Below are 23,212 nucleotides of genomic sequence, written 5' to 3' on the forward strand. Positions count from 1 at the left end.
GGCTTCTGCCCCTCCCTGGTGTTGCCCTCAACTAAATAAAGCTGAGCTTCAACCTTCTGCTCCAAATTACCATTTTAAAAAATGCAATAGGCTTTTCCGGCCTACTAAAGGTGTCTGTCTGTGTGCCCCTGCCTGGTGTTGTCCTCAACTAAATAAAGCTGAGCTTCAACCTTCCGGCTCTCATTAAGTGGTTTTTTAAAAAAAAAATGGTGGTTAGGGCCTACTAACGGCTTCTGCCCCTCCCTGGTGTTGCCCTCAACTAAATAAAGCTGAGCTTCAACCTTCTGCTCCAAATTACCATTTTAAAAAATGCAATAGGCTTTTCCGGCCTACTAAAGGTGTCTGTCTGTGTGCCCCTGCCTGGTGTTGTCCTCAACTAAATAAAGCTGAGCTTCAACCTTCCGGCTCTCATTAAGTGGTTTTAAAAAAAAAAAAAAAAAAAAAAAATGGTGGTTAGGGCCTACTAACGGCTTCTGTCCCTCCCTGGTGTTGCCCTCAACTAAATAAAGCTGAGCTTCAACCTTCTGCTCCAAATTACCATTTTAAAAAATGCAATAGGCTTTTCCGGCCTACTAAAGGTGTCTGTCTGTGTGCCCCTGCCTGGTGTTGTCCTCAACTAAATAAAGCTGAGCTTCAACCTTCTGCTCCAAATTACCATTTTAAAAAATGCAATAGGCTTTTCCGGCCTACTAAAGGTGTCTGACTGTGTGCCCCTGCCTGGTGTTGTCCTCAACTAAATAAAGCTGAGCTTCAACCTTCTGCTCCAAATTACCATTTTAAAAAATGCAATAGGCTTTTCCGGCCTACTAAAGGTGTCTGCCCCTCCCTGGTGTTGTCCTCAACTGAACAAAGCTGAGCTTCCACATTCTGGCTTTCACCCTATACTATCAGATATTAAACTGCATTTGGCCTACTAGTGTGGTTAGGCCCTTGAAACAGTGTCTGCTGCTCTTGGGTTTGCTACTCCACTGAACAAAGCAATGCCGCCTGTTTAGTCCTGTTACCAATTTTGAACTGCATTTAGCCTACTTTATTCTTTGGCCCTATATCTGTTTCCTCCTCATCCTGCCCATTGCCCAGCCACTGCTAAATGAGTCTGCTGGTACATTGACCTAGACCACTACATTCCCCTTGTACTCTACACAGCCAGAATCTGACCCTGCTGAAAGTAAGGTTCCCCTTCCCGCATGTTATACCACCTTACACAAGGACAAAGAGGAAGGTGCAGATGAAAGTGCAGGTTCCTTCATCAGGTGGGGGGGCATACTCGTTGGCGATGTCACTGGCACAGGGCCCCTCAGAGTACGCAAAAGTGTCGCTGCTGGTGGGAGGCGCCCCCGCCATGCAAACACACCGCCGTACTTTGAGGGGCCCTGTGCCAGTGCCAATGCGAACGAGTGGGCCCCCCCCTGCTTGCTCAGGATCACAGCACTTGCAACGTTTCAATACTTACCTTTCCCTGCAACACCGCCGTGACGTAGTCCGCATTTCCTGGGCCCACGAAAAACTTGAGCCAGCCCTACTCCCCCCACAACTTTCCCCCAATTCCCTATGCCCAACTATTATTATACAGTTAATTAAGATTGGCAAGCTTCAGAAACAAGAATGGATGTTTTTGGCATTAAAATGGGCACTGTAGGTGTTTTCCTGGCCTCCACTCACTGCCGACTATGCTTCCCCATTGACTTGCATTGGGTTTCGTGTTTCGGTCGATCCCCGACTTTTAGCGATAATCGGCCGACTGCACTCGACTCGACTCTGGACAAAATCGGGTTTCCCAAAACCCTACTCGATCTTAAAAAAATGAAAGTCGCTCAACCCTACTCATCACTAATTCTCACCCATCTCTTATGACCGCTTGTAAAATCAAGCCCTGGAGCGACCCAAACAATTCTCTCAGCACTATACGTGCTGGAGCATACTTCCGAGCTCATATCACCGCAGTTAATAGACGCAATGATGCATATCTCCCCTCAAGGACTTTTCCGGAGGCCATCTTACAATATATATACACTCACCGGCCACTTTATTAGGTACACCATGCTAGTAATGGGTTGGACCCCCTTTTGCCTTCAGAACTGCCTCAATTCTTCGTGGCATAGATTCAACAAGGTGCTGGAAGCATTCCTCAGAGATTTTGGTCCATATTGACATGATGGCATCACACAGTTGCCGCAGATTTGTCGGCTGCACATCCCAAAGATGCTCCATACAAGGCAGGATGGATCCATGCTTTCATGTTGTTTACGCCAAATTCTGACCCTACCATCCGAATGTCGCAGCAGAAATCGAGACTCATCAGACCAAGCAACGTTTTTCCAATCTTCTACTGTCCAATTTCGATGAGCTTGTACAAATTGTAGCCTCAGTTTCCTGTTCTTAGCTGAAAGGAGTGGTACCCGGTGTGGTCTTCTGCTGCTGTAGCCCATCTGCCTCAAAGTTCGACGCACTGTGTGTTCAGAGATGCTCTTAGGCCTACCTTGGTTGTAACGGGTGGCGATTTGAGTCACTGTTGCCTTTCTATCAGCTCGAACCAGTCTGCCCATTCTCCTCTGACCTCTGGCATCAACAAGGCATTTCCGCCCACAGAACTGCCGCTCACTGGATTTTTTTTCTTTTTCGGACCATTCTCTGTAAACCCTAGAGATGGTTCTGCGGGAAAATCCCAGTAGATCAGCAGTTTCTGAAATACTCAGACCAGCCCTTCTGGCACCAACAACCATGCCACGTTCAAAGGCACTCAAATCACCTTTCTTCCCCATACTGATGCTCGGTTTGAACTGCAGGAGATTGTCTTGACCATGTCTACATGCCTAAATGCACTGAGTTGCCGCCATGTGATTGGCTGATTAGAAATTAAGTGTTAACAAGAAGTTGGACAGGTGTACCTAATAAAGTGGCCGGTGAGTGTATATATAATTGCATATATGACATTTAAGTTTCTAGACTTAGAACTATATTTAGCTGATGTATTGTGAAGACTAGATATGTGTGTACCTTTTTGTGAGTGCTAGCTGGCTTTCCTTATCTAACGTACAAATAAAGGTGTCATCCCTTTCTCTCTTTCTGGTAAAGTAGATAAGGAATGTTAATGGTCAAGCATACGATTATCATATGTACTATTCTGCAAACTCTTTACATGCTTTTTTCTTGTTCTATTTAAACTCAAAAAATTCATATTGGGACAGACAAGTGATTGTGTGCTGACATCTGGTGCAGCCATCTTTCTCTCTCCATGCCGGCATCATCATTAAAGAACAAATCACCTTACATATTCAGGTCTGGACGATTTATAATTGGAAAAAGACTAAAACTCCACTGACAACATGACTATATAACTAAAACCCCCATCAGTACATGAATACAGAACCACCATCACCACTTTATTACAACACCAGTACCACTATCCATACATGAATATATCACCAAGTTTGCAAAAGCAATAAATTGCAGTGTCAAGTGAGCCCAATATACAAGTGTATTGCATGAAACTAACTACTGCAGACCATACAGGAGCCACAGTGCAAATTAGACAAAGGCAGTACAGTCAGTAGCACTATTAAACACTTAAAGAGTAACTTAACCCTTAGGCTGGTTTCACACTTGCGTTTTTGTCTGCAGCGTTTTTTGCACAAAAAACGCATGCGTTTTTTTTTCCCTATATTTAACATTGAAAACGCATGCGTTTTTTTGCACATGCGTTTGGTCGCGTTTTCAAACGCATGCGTTTTTTGTCTGCATGCGTTCATTTTCAAAAATGCTACCTGCAGTATTTTCTTGCGCGTTTTTTTGCCGCGAAAAAACGCATGCGTTTTTTCGCGGCAAAAAAATGCATTGCTGTCTATGTAAACGCATGCGTTTTTAAGCACATGCGTTTGTTTGCGCTAAAAACGCATGCGTTTTTATAGAAAAAAACCAGAAAACACACTGAAAAGCCACCCACCACCATCAAGGTGATAAAGGGATCCAAACCCTAACCCTAACTCTACCCCTAACCTCACCCCTAACCGTTTAATGAACATTTTCTGACAGTCATATTGCCACGTATTTAAGTGCCACGTATCACGTATTTCAGTGCCACGTATGCCACGTGCCACGTATTTAAGTGCCACATATTTAAGTGCCACGTGCCACGTATTAAAGTGCCACGTGCCACGTATTTAAGTGCCACGTGGCACATATTTAAGTGCCACGTGCCACGTATTTAAGTGCCACGTGCCACGTATTTAAGTGCCACGTGCCACGTATTTAAGTGCCACGTATTTAAGTGCCACGTGCCACGTATTTAAGTGCCACGTGCCACGTATTTAAGTGCCACGTATTTAAGTGCCACGTGCCACGTATTTAAGTGCCACGTATTTAAGTGCCACATGCCACGTATTTAAGTGCCACGTGCCACGTATTTGAGTGCCACGTATTTAAGTACCACGTATTTCAGTTGCACGTATTTCAGTGCCACGTATATAAGTCACGTTTAGGGTTAGGGTTAGGGGTAGGGTTAGGGTTTTCTTGTTTTTTCTTGTGTTTTCTTGTGTTTTTCTATAAAAACGCATGCGTCTAAAAAACGCATGCGTTTTACCGCGTTTACATGCGTTTTTCACACATGCATTTTTTTTAAAAAACGCATGCAGACAAAAACGCAAGTGTGAAACCAGCCTAAGTCTTATGTGTTTTAGGTCTATTAATTTTGTGCAGATGTTCAGATCTATGTTCTGAGACGCCCATTGAGTTTTGAAAAAAAGAGACCTATAGCACAACTTAGAAGACAAGACTATGACTTTCAACTGCATCTGCTCTGTGCTGTGTGCTCTCCTATCTACTGAGCTGCATTTTTCTAAGAGGTCATTTGACCGATTGTTGAGAGTCTTAAGACAGAGTTCCCAAGAATCTACTAAGAATTATTGGGATTAAAACCTAAGAAATCTCACAAAAGTTTAGTTACGTTTTAAGATGCATTTGTACAGCAGGCAATAATCAGAAACAGATTGTAGATCTATCTTATCAAGCTGTAAATCTCCTGATGCTCTAGCAAAATATTTGTTGGTTGAGTGAAATTATGTTTAAGCTTACGTAAAGGGTGTCTGTCACCCCCAAAACATCAATAAAACTGCAAAAATATTTATGTAGGGGATATAGCCCCTTTAAAATAATACCAGGCATATAGTTTAGCTTTAGCAGTTTATACCCCGACACCTAATCAGTACTGGCATCACTGTTCCCAACTACTGATGGATTGAACATGAAGAGGAAGCCAGAGAGCAGCTGCAGTCCGAACTTCCTCTTCATGTCCAATCTGTACATAGGTGGGGACAGTGACACCAGCACTGATTGGTAGCTGGAGTCACGTGTCATAATACCACATGAGAGCCCTAAGTAGAGCGAATGCTGACACCATGGGATCAGTGCCAGCATAGGAGGTGAGAATAGGTTTTTTATTTTATGGGTCTAAGCATTTAGTTCAAGAAAGGATTGTCCTAGTAATGGACAACCACTTTAATATTTGCTGAAAAAGCAACTTTAATTTAATATGCAAATGAGGATTCTTTTGTACAACCTTGGATAGGCCTTTGCCTTGGTGCACTGTTATGCCATAATATTTGCATATTAAAGCAAGTCCCTTATCTTGATTGACAGCACTCACTTGGTAACAGTGGGCGCTCTCTCAAATCAAGTCAGTATTGGGCCCTCTTCTTTTTAACATATTTATTAATGACCTTGTAGGGGGCATACAGAGCAGAATTTCAATATTTGCAGATGACACTAAACTCTGCAGGGTAATCAATACAGAGGAGGACAATTTTATATTACAGGATGATTTATGTAAACTAGAAGCTTGGGCTGACAAATGGCAAATGAGCTTTAATGGGGATAAATGCAAGGTCATGCACTTGGGTAGAAGTAATAAGATGTATAACTATGTGCTTAATTCTAAAACTCTGGGCAAAACCGTCAATGAAAAAGACCTGGGTGTATGGGTGTATGACAAACTCACATTTAGTGGCCACTCTCAGGCAGCTTCTACAAAGCAAATAAAATAATGGGATGCATTAAAAGAAGCATAGATGCTCATGAGGAGAACATAATTTTACCTCTATACAAGTCACTAGTTCGACCACACTTAGAATACTGTGCACAGTTCTGGTCTCCGGTGTATAAGAAAGACATGGCTGATCTACAGCGGGTGCAGAGAAGAGCGACCAAGGTTATTAGAGGACTAGGGGGTCTGCAATACCAAGATAGGTTATTACACTTGGGGCTATTTAGTTTGGAGAAGCGAAGACTAAGGGGTGATCTTATTTTAATGTATAAGTATATGAGGGGACAGTACAAAGACCTTTCTGATGATCTTTTTAATCATAGACCTGAGACAGGGACAAGGGGGCATCCTCTACGTCTGGAGGAAAGAAGGTTTAAGCAAAATAACAGACGTGGATTCTTTACTGTAAGAGCAGTGAGACTATGGAACTCTCTGCCGTATGATGTTGTAATGAGTGATTCATTAATTAAATTTAAGAGGGGACTGGATGCCTTTCTTGAAAAGTATAATGTTACAGGGTATATACACTAGATTCCTTGATAAGGCGTTGATCCAGGGAACTAGTCTGATTGCCGTATGTGGAGTCGGGAAGGAATTTTTTTCCCCAATGTGGAGCTTACTTTTTGCCACATGGGTTTTTTTGCCTTCCTCTGGATCAACATGTTAGGGCATGTTAGGTTAGGCTATGGGTTGAACTAGATGGACTTAAAGTCTTCCTTCAACCTTAATAACTATGTTACTATGTAAGTTGCGTTCTGCACTTGTGATGTGTATTGACACTAAAGCACTGCAGTGCATCCGACATGTAAGGCTGCCGTCACACTAGCAGTATTTGGTCAGTATTTTACATCTGTATTTGTAAGCCAAAACCAGGAGTGGAACAATTAGAGGAAAATTATAATAGAAACATATGCACCACTTCTGCATTTATCACCCACTCCTGGTTTTGGCTTACAAATACTGATGTAAAATACTGACCAAATACTGCTTGTGTGACGGCAGCCTAAGCGCGGGTGTGCACATTCTGGCTGTTGGCGTATTTTGACACCAGGTTTCTGCCAATCTGCAACTGACACTCCATGCCACGTAGGTGTAGCAGGCAAATGGATTCAGTGAGGAGGATTTGGCCTTATGGTGTGTGCATGCTCTCTGCTCACTTAAAAACCTCTCCTCTTCATTGAAGTTGCTTGAGTGGTGACCAAAGACAGGAAATAACCAGGCTTCAGAACATGCCCACAGCCACATTTTGTGTGCCCACACAGATACTTGAAGCTACTTTACTCCTCTAGTTTCAAGCACAGACTTGCAAGTCGATTTTAGACAGCACTAACTCTTACCAATGTAATGCTGTCCATAGAGACAAAAGTAGGCATACTTGTGCACCAAAGAATAGGCCACGTCAAGGGTGCACCTATGAGACCTCATTTGCATAGTAAATAAAACCAGATTTTTCTGAAAATATTAAAGTAACCTCTGGTGCTTAGTGCAAATATGGGCCTGCCACCACCCCTGCCTCCCTCCATGTGCTTGTCACAGGAGTCGCTCATGTAAAGCACTTTCCATGGCTATGGTATAATTATGATCACTTTGAGATTACTGATTATTATTGAAAGTTGGAAATACAGTATTACAGCCATAGTGTATGAAACCGAACAGTTGTTAAAGCACACTTGACATACTTTAGGAGGGAATTCAAATAATTTAAAGCTAACCTGTCAGCAGTTTTGGCCGCTATAAGATATGGGTACTGCCTTTAAGGGCTGATATACAGCTTTCTATAATGCTGTAGATAAGCCCCCGGTCTGACCTGAAAGATAAGAAAAATATGTTTTATTATACTCACCTGGGGGGGGGGGGTCCGCTGGGAGTTATAGGTCCGGGTCCTGCGCCTCCCATCTACTTTCGATGCCACCCTCCTGTTGCTTCATCGCTCCTCGGCATTGCGCTTCTGCTGCAGAATGCTGTAGATAAGCCCTGAAAGGCAGTGGCTATATCTTATATTGGCCAAAACTGCTGACAGGTTCACTTTAATTAATCATGGTACAATGTTTTTTGACAATTACGTATCCAGCATTAAAATGTAAGACAAAAAGAGTTTATTTACACCTTATTGTATGTTCACACTACACACTGAGTGGGTCCACTCCAAAAAATGAATGAAAAACCCCTTCAAAACAATAGCTCTTTTTATTGAATGCAAAAACAACTTGCTGCTCATATATTCAGGCTTTTTACTGTCTTTTTTATCTCTTCAGGTTTCAAAGATTCTGTGCATTCAAATAAGTAACATACATTCTTTTAGAATGTCCGCTAAGAAGACACCCACTTTACAAGAGAAGTCAATGAAAAGGTTTCCATAAGACATCCTGTTTTTGAGCATTTTGTCAAATCTACAGTGATTTTATGTATTTTTTTAGCAAATTTTATGTAATTTTAGAGGAACATACAACAAAAAAGGTTAAAGGCAAAAAATAAAGAGCATTTTTTATTTGGTGCAAAAGTCATGAACCGCATGTGCAATTATGAAGAATTTGCAGGATCTGGTAACACTTGATTGGTGTACATGCTGAGAGTCGTTTTCCTAGTGATCTGCTACTAATGACTAGTGTTGAGCATTCCGATACCGCAAGTATCGGGTATCGGCCGATACTTGCGGGTATCGGAATTCCGATACCGAGATCCGATACTTTTGTGGTATCGGGATCGAAACAACATTAATGTAAAAATGTGTAAAAGAGAGAATTAAAATAAAAAATATTGCTATACTCACCTCTCCGACGCAGCCTGCACCTTACCGAGGGAAGCGGCAGCGTTCTTTGTTTAAAATTCGCGCTTTTCTTTCCTTACGTGAAGTCCCGGCTTGTGATTGGTCGCATGCCGCCCATGTGACTGCGACGCAACCAATCACAGCAAGCCGTGACGTAATTTCAGGTCCTTAAGGATTTTAAAATTACGTCCCGGCTTTGTGATTGGTTGCGTCGCAGTCACATGGGCGCCGCAACCAATCACAAGCTGTGACATCACGGGAGGCTGGACACGCGCGCATTTTAAAATGGCTTCCCGGCTTGTGATTGGTTGACCGCGCCGCAACCAATCACAAGCCGGGACGTCACGGGAGGCTGGACACGCGCCCATTTTAAAATGCGCGCGTGTCCAGCCTCCCGTGACGTCACGGCTTGTGATTGGTTGCGGCGCCCATGTGACTGCGACGCAACCAATCACAAAGCCGGGACGTAATTTTAAAATCCTTAAGGACCTGAAATTACGTCACGGCTTGCTGTGATTGGTTGCGTCGCCCATGTGACTGCGACGCAACCAATCACAAAGCCGGAGCGTAATTTTAAAATACTGAATGACCTGAAATTACGTCACGGCTTGCTGTGATTGGTTGCGTCGCCGCCACATGGGCGGCATGCGACCAATCACAAGCCGGGACTTCACGTAAGAAAAGAAAAGCGCGATTTTTAAACAAAGAACGCTGCCGCTTCCCTCGGTAAGGTGCAGGCTGCGTCGGAGAGGTGAGTATAGCAATATTTTTTATTTTAATTCTTTCTTTTACACATTAATATGGATCCCAGGGCCTGAAGGAGAGTTTCCTCTCCTTCAGACCCTGAGAACCATCAGGAATACTGTCCGATACTTGAGTCCCATTGACTTGTATTGGTATCGGGTATCGGTATCGGATTGGATCCGATACTTTGCCGGTATCGGCCGATACCGATACTTTCAAGTATCGGACGGTATCGCTCAATACTACTAATGACCTATCGTGAGGAAAGATAATTAATATCTTAGTGTCACACTGTGACGGCTTTAGGTATGGAAGCGGGTGCCTCAAACTGTCCCTGGAATGGTAACTTATCCTGTCCTGGGGGGTATTCTTAAAGGTAGAGCAGCCTCTAGTCTCCAACCATACTATGCTCCTGTTAATGTCCTAAGCTGTCCCCTCCCCTGGAGTTCTGGGACAGATATGTTAGTGTATATACATGTAAGACAAATAGGGATAACAAAAAGCAACTTACATACAAAAACACTTTAGAAGGGTAGAGAGGAATAAAGGGAACTATAGAAAGGAACAAACCAAATGGGAATAGGATAATGGGGAAAGCATACACCCAAAAACAACAATCTCCAGCATCAGCTACCAACTCCAACTTCAGCACACCAGCTCCAGCAAGCCAGGAAGCAAAACTTTCACAGACATGGATAAGAAGGTCTGGCCAGATTTATAGAGCAAGAAAATGAGCAGGTCAGGAGCAGCTGTGAGATATAGCTGCATGTCTCTAAACAGCATACAAACCTCTTAACCTCTTCAGCACCAAAAGAAAAATAAATCTATTTAATATGAGGAACTAAACCTGCAGGCTAAATGGAAGATCTGCGATTCACAGTGTATCAAGATTGCCTAACCCTAGATCTCCCAGGAGGATGTGACAAACTCGTGACACTTAGTTATGGACAATCACTTTAATAGTTTGTTGTTATTATCTTCTGCATGAGTACACCACTTCCAATCAATCAGCCGACTACTTTCCAGGGGTGGTGTGCTTCTGCTTGATTGAAAGGTCATGCAAGCGGTATTGTTGCGCCACTGCCCCAAACTGTGTGCTTGCCTCTGCAGCATCAGATGAGTACAATTGCACTGATGCTAGCTGAATACAGCTTCAGATCAGCACTTACAAGCTCTTTTGCAAAAAGCTTGAAAAAACTGTATGCTTGCCACTGCTGCTAGAATGCAGCAGTACCTGGTAACCAGAGGCATAATGATTGCAGTCATAGAGTGTGACCGCAACCGGGCCCATGCTGAAGGCAGGCCTGCCAATGTCAGAGCATATGTCAGCTGGATGTGTGTCCAAGTAACAGTAAGCAATATCCCCAATTCTGGGGTAAAGGGATCCAATCAATATGAATATATATCGGAAGGGAATACATGTGTATTAGACCTACAAAATTACACATATAATATAGTGATAAAATATAATATATGTAAAAGTGCCCAAATTAACCAGTGCAAATAATAAAATGGTTCAGTCTCACGCTTAATGCTATCAGAGGAGGCCATCCATGGCTTTAAGGGACAATAGCCATACAAGTATGTCTAGATTCCTTGTGTTACCCCATGTGCAGTCTCCCATAATGAAAAAGACAGTACCCAAATGTAGTCCTGTCCCACTAGAAATGTCCCTAATTTTTCCCTCCCAACGTGTTTCAGCCACCTGTAGGAGGGACTCCTCAGTGGAGAGCAAGAAATAAATAATGGAGACAATAGGATTGGGGTGCAGTTAATATAAGTCCCTTATAAATATGAAGAAGATGATATATAGATAAGGGACTATGGTAGCAAGACGCCCTATAAGCTGGCAGATTGCTGTGCAGCAAAGAAGCAAGGTGTTAGCCTTAGACGCGTAGACCAACAAGCCAGTGGCCAATTAGAGGCCAGCAGCTGATGTCGATGTTCAAGTCACTGGCGATGCATGGCAGTGACATCCTGCACTGCCGGTCACTTACAGACTGAAGTCAGCTGCAAGTTTCTGCACTGGCTATGCTTTACAGCATTGGAGCAGGGGAACTATTTATTTTTTTATGCGTTAACGAACAACTGCAGAATGGGGGACATATATACAAGGATGGGTCCAGGCTGGGAGACATATATACCAGGATGAGGAACATATATAGCAGAACGGGCTCAGATTGGGAGACATATGTACCAGGATAGGGAACATAAGTACAAGGATGGGCATAGGATGGGGACATGTATGCCAGAAGAGGCCCATATATATTAGGATGGGCCCAGGATGGGAGACATATATACCAGGATGGGGTACACATATACCAGGATGGGGGACATTTATAACAGAATGGTCTCAGAATGGGAGACATATGCACCAGGATAGGGAACATATGTACCAGGATGGGCCTAGGATGGGGGACGTATATGCCAGGATGGAAACAGGGTGGTGGGCATATATACCAGGATGGGATATATATACTAGGATGAGGAACATGCATACCAGGACAAAAAAATATATATACCAGGATGGGGGACCTATATAACATGGAGGGGCCAAGAATTGGGGTCATACATACCAGGATGGGTGACATTTATACCAGGAAGGGGACCAGGATGGGGGTGTAAATACCTGGAGGAGCCCATGATAAGGGGGATATTAGTACAGGATGGGGGACATTACTACGTAATGAAAATGGGCAGTCAATACGCATGTCATTATATGATTTAGAAAGCTACAAGGGTCAATACATCTGAACAACATGCAGGGATGGTGGGGTAAAGTAAAAATATTTTGCACCAGGGTCAGTTAGACTTTAGTTACCCTGCTGCTGGTAACCCAGGCAATAATAAACAATATATCAATAGAAAAATACAGGGGCTAAAGGCCCAGTCAGCTCACCAGCAGACCACTGGAGCACGTGAACCCGTCCTGACCAGACGTAACAGCAGCTTGAAGACTTAAGAAATGTGAAGATTGTTCCAGCTCCTTTTCAAATAAAAGTCCTTCATTGATCCATATCCTTAAAAATCATCCCTGCACAAAAAGGAATGTGAACAGCGTCAAAAACCTGCTAATAGCTACACGTTTCAATCTAAGAGATCTTCATCATGGCTATCTACACACAAATATAGAGGAAGTAGATATACAATGCTCTAGCGAATCACGGTGAAACTTCAGATCACATGATCTGATCGCAGGTCCTGCAAGCAATACAAACATGCAAAAACCATATAATAACAATAAAAAAGAGCAAAAATAGATTAAAATTAACATTTTAACAATAACGGTACATAATTTCGTTCCTTTTGTAATATCTCTCAGGTGTTCTGATATCCTTGTTTTTAATTTCCTAGTTGTACACCCAACATATACAACCTTACATTCCCTACACCCAATTTTATACACTACATTCTCAGAGTGACAGTTGATAAATTCTTTTATATTAAATTCCTTTGTATTATTGTAATTGCTAAAAGTTTTGCCAGTTAGGCTATGAGTGCAAGTGGTGCAAGACGTAGTGCCGCACTTATAAAATCCCTTGCCAGGTTTGGGATCTAGGTCTGGATAGGAACAATCCTGGTGAAATTATATTACCAATTGTGGGGGCTCTAACCAACTAGGAAATTAAAAACAAGGATATCAGAACACCTGAGAGATATTACAAATTTTAATGCCATTAATAGAAATATATCTATGGTTTCAAAACATTTTGCAACGCACCATGAACGTAAAATTTCTGCTATGTTCATTCAGGGGATTGAGCTATTAAAGAAGTCTGTCCGTGGAGGAGATATTAAGAGACGCCTCCTCACAAGGGAGGCGTGCTGGATATATAATTTACAAACTAGATTGCCTTTGGGACTTAACAAAAGGAACAAAATTATGTACCATTATTGTTAAAATGTTAATTTTAATCTATTTTTGCTCTTTTTTATTGTTATTATATGGTTTTTGTATGTTTGTATTGCTTGCAGGACCTGCGATCAGATCATGTGATCTGAAGTTTTCACTGTGATTTGCTAAAGCATTGTACGTATACTTTCTCTGCATTTGTGTTTGCAGGACCTGCGATCAGATCATGTGATCTTAAGTTTCACCGTGATTCGCTAGAGCATTGTATATCTACTTCCTCTATATTTGTGTGTAGATAGCCATGATGAAGATCTCTTAGATCGAAACGCTTAGCTATTAGCAGGTTTTTGTCGCTGTTCACATTCCCTTTTGTGCAGGGATGATTTTTAAGGATATGGATCAATAAAGGACTTTTAATTGAAAAGGAGCTGGAACAATCTTCACATTTCTTAAATAATAAACAAGACTAAAATTACTCAGTTCCTAAGAATCTAGATTACTCTTATTAGAAAGAGGATTGCAATTTTAACTGTTAAAATCATGAATATAACCAGGGCCGCCATCAGGGCATTACTACCCTTACTGGTATAGGGGGCCCGGAGAAGAAGCAAAGGAGGAGGGGCCCGGACTGTCTGAGACATGCTGGCATAGTTTGTGACCCGGTCAGGGCCCATCCTCTTTTGCATCTCTTCACCAGACTCCTGGGGCAGCATCAGTCATCTTTCTTTGCTAACACAGCCACCCACAGTGCAGGGTGTATTAACAATGCCCTGCATGGTGCGTTTCTGTGATGTGATTGGCTGTGAGCTCCTACTCACCACTTCTTGGACCTCCTCTTCAGCTCCAGGGATGAGAGGTTTCACTGTGTGTGCAGATCGGTGCACAGACTTCATTACAACAAGCAAGAAAGGAAAGAGGTGGGTGGAGCCAGGTATGTGGGGGTCTGGGGGAATTAGACAGACTTTGCTGAGGACTGAGTGGGTTATTGGAGAAGCTACTGAGGAGAGGAGAGAGGGTGATGATGGGAAAAGCTACTGAGGGGAGGTTGATACACACTACTGGGGAGAGGAGAGGGGAGAAACCTTACAGCACTTTCCCCTGCATGGCTGCTATTCACAGACAAGAGCCCCCTCCCTCCAGTAATGCTGCCAGCAGCTCAGCAGTTGGGACAGGGTGGGGGGAGGTGGGGAGGGAGGTGTGCAGGACTGACAAAATTGATTCCTGACTACATGACCCCCCATTTCCTGTCCTCTATGAAGAAAGGAGTGAGTATATATGTTTGTATACAGTGTGTGCAGGCTGTGTGCTCTAATGTGAATATATGTGTATATACAGTGTGTATAGTGTGTGCAGGCTGTGTGCTGTAATGTCAGTATACATACAGTGTGTATAGTGTGTGCAGGCTGTGTGTTGTAATGTCAGTATATATGTGTACTAGCTATTGAACCCGTTCTACGCCCGGGAGGTGAGCATTTATATTGGTATATGGTCTCCATCCTGGTATGTGCTGCTCCCATCTTGCTGGGTGCGGCGGCTGTGGACGGCTGTGCTCGGTGCAGTGGCTGTGCTGGGTGCGGCGGCTGTGTGTGGCTGTGGGCGGCTGTGCGTAGCTGTGGGTGGCTGTGCGTGGCTGTGCTGGGTGCGGCGGCTGTGCTGGGTGCGGCGGCTGTGCTGGGTGCGGCAGCTGTGCTGAGTGCGGGCGGCTGTGCTGAGTGCGGGCGGCTGTGCTGAGTGCGGGCGGCTGTGCTGAGTGCGGGTGGCTGTGCTGAGTGCGGGCGGCTGTGCTGAGTGCGGGCGGCTGTGCTGAGTGCAGGCGGCTGTGCTGAGTGCGGGTGGCTGTGCGTGGCGCTGCTGGGTGCGGGCGGCTGTGGGTGGCTGTGCTGGGTGCGGTGGCTGTGCTGGGTGCAGCGGCTGTGTGTGGCTGTGGGCGGCGGCTGTGGGCGGCTGTGCTGGGTGCGGCGGCTGTGCTGGGTGCGGCGGCTGTGCGTGGCTGTGCTGGGTGCGGTGGCTGTGCTGGGTGCGGCGGCTGTGGGTGGCTGTGCGTGGCTGTGCTGGGTGCAGTGGCTGTGCGTGGCTCTAGGCGGCTGTGCGTGGCTGTGGGCGGCTGTGCGTGGCTGTGCTCGGTGCGGCGGCTGTGGACGGCTGTGCTGGGTGCGGTGGCTGTGCTGGGTGCGGCGGCTGTGCGTGGCTGTGCTGGGTGCGGCGGCTGTGCTGGGTGCGGCGGCTGTGCATGGCTGTAGGCGGCTGTGCGTGGCTGTGCTGAGTGCGGCGGCTGTGCTGAGTGCGGGCGGCTGTATGTGGCGCGGCTGTGCGTGGCTGTGCTGGGTGCGGCGGCTGTGGACGGCTGTGCTGGGTGCGGCGGCTGTGCTGGGTGCGGCGGCTGTGCTGGGTGCGGCGGCTGTGGACGGCTGTGCTGGGTGTGGTGGCTGTGCTGGGTGCGGCGGCTGTGTGTGGCTGTGGGCGGCTGTGCGTAGCTGTGGGCGGCTGTGCGTGGCTGTGCTGGGTGCGGCGGCTGTGCTGGGTGCGGTGGCTGTGGTGGGTGCGGCGGCTGTGGGAGGCTGTGCTGGGTGCGTCGGCTGTACTGGGTGCGGCTGCTGTGGGCGGCTGTTGGCAGCTGTGCGTGGCTGTGCATGGCTGTGCTGGGTGCGGCGGCTGTGGACGGCTGTGCTGAGTGCGGCGGCTGTGCTGGGTGCGGCGGCTGTGGGCGGCTGTGCGTGGCTGTGCTGGGTGTGGCGGCTGTGCTGGGTGCGGCGGCTGTGCGTGGCTGTGGGCGGCTGTTATGACCCCAATGGCAGAGGGTCTCAAAAGTACATACCAAGTCTGCAAACATAAAAAAACAGCTCATAGGGCAGTGGTAACTGGGCTAACCATATATCTAATCCTTGCACCACAAATAGCAGCAGCCGGGGAACGTGCCTACGTTGGTTCTAGACGTCTCGCGCCAGCCGGAGAACTAACTAACCCTAGAAGGGAAAAGATAGACCTTTCTTGCCTCAAGAGAAAAGACCCCAAAAGTTGGATACAAGCCCCCCACAAATAATAACGGTGAGGTAAGGAGAAAAGACAAACGTAAGAATGAACTAGATATTTAGCAAAGAGAGGCCCACTGACTAATAGCAGAATATAGTAAGATGACTTATACGGTCAGCAAAAACCCTATCAAAATTTCCACGCTGGATATTCAAGAACCCCCGAACCGTCTAACGGCCCGGGGGGAGAATACCAGCCCCCTAGAGCTTCCAGCAAAATCAGGAATCACATTTAGTACAAGCTGGACAGAAAATAAAAGCAATACAAATAACCAAAAAACAAGGAAGCAGGACTTAGCTTAATTTTGCAAGAAACAGGACCAGCAGACAGGAGCAAACAGAAAGGATCTGATTACAACGATGCCAGGCACTGGACTGAGAATCCAGGAAGCTTATATAGCAACACCCCTGGACTAACGACCCAGGTGGGTGCCAAACTGAGGAAAGACAATCCCAGAGTCATATCACCAGTGACCACAAGAGGGAGCCAAAAAAGTCTAATTCACAACAGGCGGCTGTGCGTTGCTGTGGGTGGCTGTGCGTGGCTGTGCTGGGTGCGGCGGCTGTGCTGGGTGCGGCGGCTGTGCGTGGCTGTAGGTGGCTGTGTGTGGCTGTAGGCGGCTGTGCGTGGCTGTGCTGGGTGCGGCGGCTGTGGACGGCTGTGCTGGGTGCGGTGGCTGTGCTGGGTGCGGTGGCTGTGTGTGGCTGTGGGTGGCTGTGCGTAGCTGTGGGCGGCTGTGCGTGGCTGTGCTGGGTGCGGCGGCTGTGCTGGGTGCGGCGGCTGTGCTGGGTGCGGCGGCTGTGCTGAGTGCGGGCGGCTGTGCTGAGTGCGGGCGGCTGTGCTGAGTGCGGGCGGCTGTGCTGAGTGCGGGCGGCTGTGCTGAGTGCGGGCAGCTGTGCTGAGTGCAAGCGGCTGTGCTGAGTGCGGGCAGCTGTGCGTGGCGCTGCTGAGTGCGGGCGGCTGTGCGGGCGGCTGTGCTGAGTGCGGGCGGCTGTGCTGAGGGCGGGCGGCTGTGCTGAGTGCGGCTTGCAGTGTGTCTTCAAGAAAATGGCGCCGTAAAGCGCGGACTGCGCAGGCGCCGATTCCGGGAGCAGGGGGATATTCATGGCCCAGAATGGCGTCGGTGGAACGGGACAGGTAAGTATACTCACCCTCCGCCTCCTGGCTTGTCCCTGTTTCTCTGTCGGAGATCGCGGTGTGCGTTCAGCGCTTACGCATACCGCGATCTCCTGGGAGCGTCGCTCTGTGGGGTCCAGACTGCGCCGGCGCTTGCGCTTGCGCAGTCTATAAAGGCTTCGGACAGAGTGACGCTCCCAGCGTTATATTATAGATAGTGTGTGTGTGCAGGTTTTGTGAGCATATATGTGCAGGGTCGCCATCAGGGCAATACTGGTGTATGGGGCACTCGCTTTTCTGCTCATCGGACCCCAGCAGCAGGATTCTGCCACTGCAGTAACTGAACCTGTGTCCGAGATGCCGGTTCAGTTAAACTTTACTGCCATGTGGGCCTGCACGGCAATAGTTAAAAGCCACCAGCCAATCAGAGGCTAGCAGCTGACGTCAGCACGCACGTTGCTGGCGTATGGCGTCATTTGTCCGCGCTTGAAATGACTGAAGGGGACATCGCCGCTGGATCATTGCCAAGTTAGGAGAAAGTGTGTGTTTTTTTTATTGAAGAAGTAAACCCCAATATGTTTTGATGACAAGATGGGGACACATGGGGCACGATGGAGACAGATGGGGCAGGATGGAGACACATGGGGCAGGAACATGGAGCAGGATGGAGACAGATGGGGCATGATGGAGACACATGGTGCAGGATTATGGGGCACAATGGAGACAGATGGGACAGGATGGAGACAGATGCTGCAGGATCATGGATCAGTAACATGGGGCAGGATGGAGACACATGGTGCAAGATCATGGTGCAGGCTAGAGACAGATGGGGCAGGATCATGGGCACAATAGAGACAGATGGGTCAGGATGGAGACAGAAGGGGCAGGATGGAGATTGATGGGGCAGGATGGAGACTGATGGGACAGGATGGAGACACATGGGGCAGGATCATGGGACACAATAGAGACAGATGAGACAGGATGCAGATAGATGGTACAGGATCATGGGACAGAATGGAGATAGATGGGGCCGCATGGAGACGGGGCAGCATCGAGACAGATGGGACAGCATGGGTAGATCATATGGGGCAGGATGGGACATTACATTGGGGCAGAATGGACATTCATGAGGGCAGCATGGGAGAACATATGGAGCCAGGATGGGAAAACATATGGCTGGAGCAAGGAATGAGACACAAGGGGGCTAGGATGGAGGATATTATTACTGTAGGGGCTAAGTGAGGGATATTATTACTGCAGTGATGTATTTTATTTTTTAAGGATACCGTTTTCAATGGGGGTTCTGTTATTGTGCAGAGCGACAATATGTCACCTTTTTTTCTTCAACTGGTGTAGTGTACAAGTTCGGAAAAGATTAAGTAATGTGCTCTAGATAACTGTGTTATTTCCTGCAGAGACGAGTCCTGGCTGGAAGAAATGATGGCGGTCTGTGCTGGATGAAGATAATAAGCGAAGATGAAGGACTTCACCTAGAGACGTCACTGGAGAGTCAGTGTATTACATGTACACACACATTATGCACTGTATATTACATACAGAACTCCTGTGTATATGTCACTGATGATCACTATATTACCTGTACACTGACACTATATACAGAGCTCCTGTGCACAATATCACCAGTGGTCACTGTATTACCTGTACACTATACACTATATACAGAGCTCCTGTGTATGTCACTGGTGATCGCTGTATTAGCTATATACTATATACAGAGCTCCTCTGTATAGTGTCACTGGTGATCACTGTATTACCTGTGCACTATATACAGCGCTAGTGTGTACTGTATAATGTCACTGGTGATCACTATATTACCTATACAGAAATCCTGTGTATATTGTTACTGGTGATTACAGCATTACCTGTACACTGACACTATATACAGAGCTCTTATGTATAATGTCACCGTGAACGCTGTATTACCTGTACATTGTGTACAGAGCTTTTGTGTATAATGTCACTGGTGGTCACTATATTATGTGTACACTATATACTATATAGATAGCTCCTGTGTATAATGTCACTGGTGATCACTGTATTACCTGTACACTATATACAGCGCTTGTGTGTATAATGTCACCGCTGATCACTGTATGACCTGTACACTGACACTGTATACTAAGTGCAGATCTCCTGTATATAATGTCTCTTGCGGTGATATTAGTATTGTGGTTTTCTATTACTGATCATTATTGTAGTATTTGGTCACTATGGTGGTAATATGTGGTCTGGCCATGGTATGGGGGTATTTGTTCCCTGTATGTGGTATTATTCATTCACTATGTGGTGGTAATATGTGGTCTGGTCATGGTGTGGCGGTATTTGTCCCTTGTATGTGCTATTATTTGGCCACTATGTGGTGGTAATATGTTATCTGGTCATGGTGCGGCGGTATTTGTTCCTTGTATGTGATATTATTGGTCATTTTAAAAATTGAAAAATGAATAAAAATATACCTAAAGAGTATTGGATATTTTAGTAAATGAAGAAGTTACAGTAGAGTAGGGCCCGGGCAAGAGGAGTCTATCTTGTCGTGGTGGTGGATTAATAAAATCTTTTGGCCAAAACAAAAGCTGCTGTATATGTGTGTGATCTGGTGATGGGAACTGTTAATGTGTGATTGGTGAGGACGTGGTGCAGAAATGGAGTCTTTCCAAGAATGGGCAGTGGGACTGTGGACGGTTCGAGGGGTGGAGGCGGAGCTAGGGTGGAGCCTGGGCGGAGTGTCAAGGAGGCCCAGAAAAATTTACCAGTATGGGGCCCTGAAATTCCTAATGGCAGCCCTGAATATAACTGTTTAATAAAAATGTTCCAGAATTGTGTATTTATTGCTCATTTTGCGCATCAACCTTACACAGCAGCAAACTTAGAATGTCCTTTTTTCTTTGACATGAGTATAAATGTACTGTATTTCAGTTTCTCTTGACTTCTACAGGATGGTATTGCCGAAGCACTATTACAGATGAGTGAAGCCTAATTAACAATGTGTTATATTGGCACAAATGAATAACTACAGCGGGTGAAATAAGTGTTGAACACATCACCAATTTTCTAAGAAAATATATTTCTAAAGGTGCTATTGAAATAAAATTCTCACCAGATGTCAATGACAACATATTCAGTCTACACAGATGTCCATAAATTGAGTTACAGTATGTTTAGTTAGAAAATTAGTGACATGTTCAATACTTATTTTACCCACTGTATAAATGTACATTATTACACATCCACATTGGATGACTGATTTATCCTAAAGGTCCATATTGAATTTTAGAATTGCAACTTATTTTATTTTTGGGAAAAAAACTAAAGCTTCAATACATATTGGTTCATTTGGGGTAATAGATAATATCTTTATAGACACTAATGGTCCTGTACATGGACGTCCATCCCCTTTTATTAGCTGAGTATTCCTCAAATAGTTTTTTCATGCCAAGTTTTCTAAATTGGAGAGCTTTTGGAAATATAAAAATAAGATGAGTACTTACAATATTCACTTGCTACTTATGTGACAGTTATTAAAATAAAGAGAAATTAATATCTAAGGCTGCATCAGCTACATTATTTGCCATAAATGAATAAAAAGCAATAAGATAGGTGCTTTGATTGGATTACATGAGTTTCGCAAGTACAATTTTGAATCCTTAGTGTTCTTTGATACCTGTGATATAACACTTGCCTATGTTAACATTACATCGTATGAATGGTCATTCCAACTCATTAGCTTTTAATACGAAACTTTATGTGTGCAATGAATCTTTCTAATGTGGCTTCTTTTCATACAATTTTCAGTCAGGTCTGAACAAGGATATTACATTTAGAGGAATTTGTCTTAATATCAAAATCTAACCAACCCAGCTAGCAGCTGCTTTTGAATTATCATGAGTTGATGGCACATCAATATATTAAGGCGATTCAACAAAGAAAAACCTAAACTAAATTATAATAACAGACATTTACTAGGATGAATTACAACTTTTAACAATACATTTCCTTTAAAAAAAGTGAATGCTTCTAAAGTATTATCTGTTCCATCCAATTTTCTTAAATGATCAAGTAGTAGTAGTCTTGTATTTGACCTAATAAACACAGTAAAATGCTGCATTAGCATAATCTTGAAGATATTCAGAATTTGGGGGAAAATTTCACTTAGAGATGAAAAAAATTGACATTATAGTAACTACATGTAGTTGCATTTTTTCCATGAGTGTTGTTATTATATCAGAAAATGTGTTAGATATGCCACAAATCATCATTCATAAATGGGTTCATATTGTCTCCGTACAGTTTTATGTTACCACCAAAGTAAATGAGGTTTCTAAAATCTCAGGCATAAGCTGCATATTTTTTCCATGCAGACTTGAAACATTAAATTGTTTTTTCAGTATGTCAGTTCTCTAAGCATTTTTGTAGTGGTTTTCATCCAATCAAATTAATTGGAAAAAAGCATTGAAAAATCAACAAAAATGTGTTTATTTGACGTAACGTGTGCTCATACCCTTAGACTAAGTTCTCACTATAAACTTTTGGTACGTTTTTGATGCTGTGTATTTTTCCTGTGTCAAAAACGCAGGGTCTTATAATACCAGCAAAATAGATGGCATTTACAGAAAACCCATGCCCACTGTGCTTTTGTTTTACTCAATGTAAACTAACCTGCGGTGTGTGTTTTAAATCCACAACATGTCAATTTCATGGGGGTTCATTTAGTTTTCTGTGTGTATTTTTCTCATAGACTTGCATAAGATGCGGAAAAACTGCAATAAGTATAACAACAAAAGTTTGTCAAGCATGGCACACCAAAAAGAGGCATTAAATGCAATGTCAAAACATCCTGGGAATGTATCCTTAGGGCGCAGTCAGACGGCGGTATAGCACAGATGACGATCGCATTGCAATTCTCGGACTGGCCATCGGTTCTCTTGAGAGTGACAGCATGTAATTATGTGTAAGAATCACCCTCGGGTCAGGAGAGCCGATTGCCAGTCCGAGCATTGCGATGCAATCGTTTAATCCCTAATACATTCTATATAACATGCTGGTATGCTCATATTATCTTCCTTTGTTATAATATTGAAATCAGCGAGATCATTCATTCATGATATACTTTGTACTTGGGTGTGCGTGTCCGCATATCATTAATCATGGTTGCAATTTTGGAAGTAATTTTCTTCAATTTTTTTATCAGGCATTATCATATTTCAAGTCACATTATTTACACGTCGCTTCTTTTTCTTACTCTTTTACTTTTGTGCATTTATGAGTTGGGCTATTTACTTTGCTATTAACTTTGGTGCACTTTGTTCATTTCTAAATCTATTATTTTTTTTCTTTTATCACTTTGTTACTCACATGCTGTATTTTGTGGGCTATAAGATGCACCCCAAAGTTTTTTTTTTGGGGGGGGGTAAGGAAAAAACATTTGTTTTAACCCCTTCATGACCTTGGGATTTTCTGTTTTTCCGTGTTCGTTTTTCACTCCCCTCCTTCCCAGAGCCATAACTTTTTTATTTTTCCATCAATATGGCTATGTGAGGGCTTATTTTTTGTGGGACGAATTGTACTTTTGAATGACATCATTGGTTTTAACATGTCGTGTACTAGAAAGCAGGAAAAAAATTCCAAGTGCGGTGAAATTGCAAAA

General features: G+C 44.5%; 1 long non-coding RNA gene across 1 annotated transcript in view; it reads right to left on the minus strand.

The window, feature by feature from the left end:
* Positions 1-12,662, minus strand: part of LOC143809181 (uncharacterized) — a 154,914-nt gene extending 142,252 nt beyond the window's left edge. The window contains exon 1 of the long non-coding RNA XR_013222121.1: positions 12,448-12,662. This is a non-coding gene — a long non-coding RNA (uncharacterized LOC143809181). The remainder of the gene's footprint in view (positions 1-12,447) is intronic.
* Between the last annotated feature and the right edge of the window lie 10,550 nt (positions 12,663-23,212).

This window comes from Ranitomeya variabilis, chromosome 2 (assembly GCF_051348905.1).
Source record: "Ranitomeya variabilis isolate aRanVar5 chromosome 2, aRanVar5.hap1, whole genome shotgun sequence".
NCBI lineage: Eukaryota > Metazoa > Chordata > Amphibia > Anura > Dendrobatidae > Ranitomeya > Ranitomeya variabilis.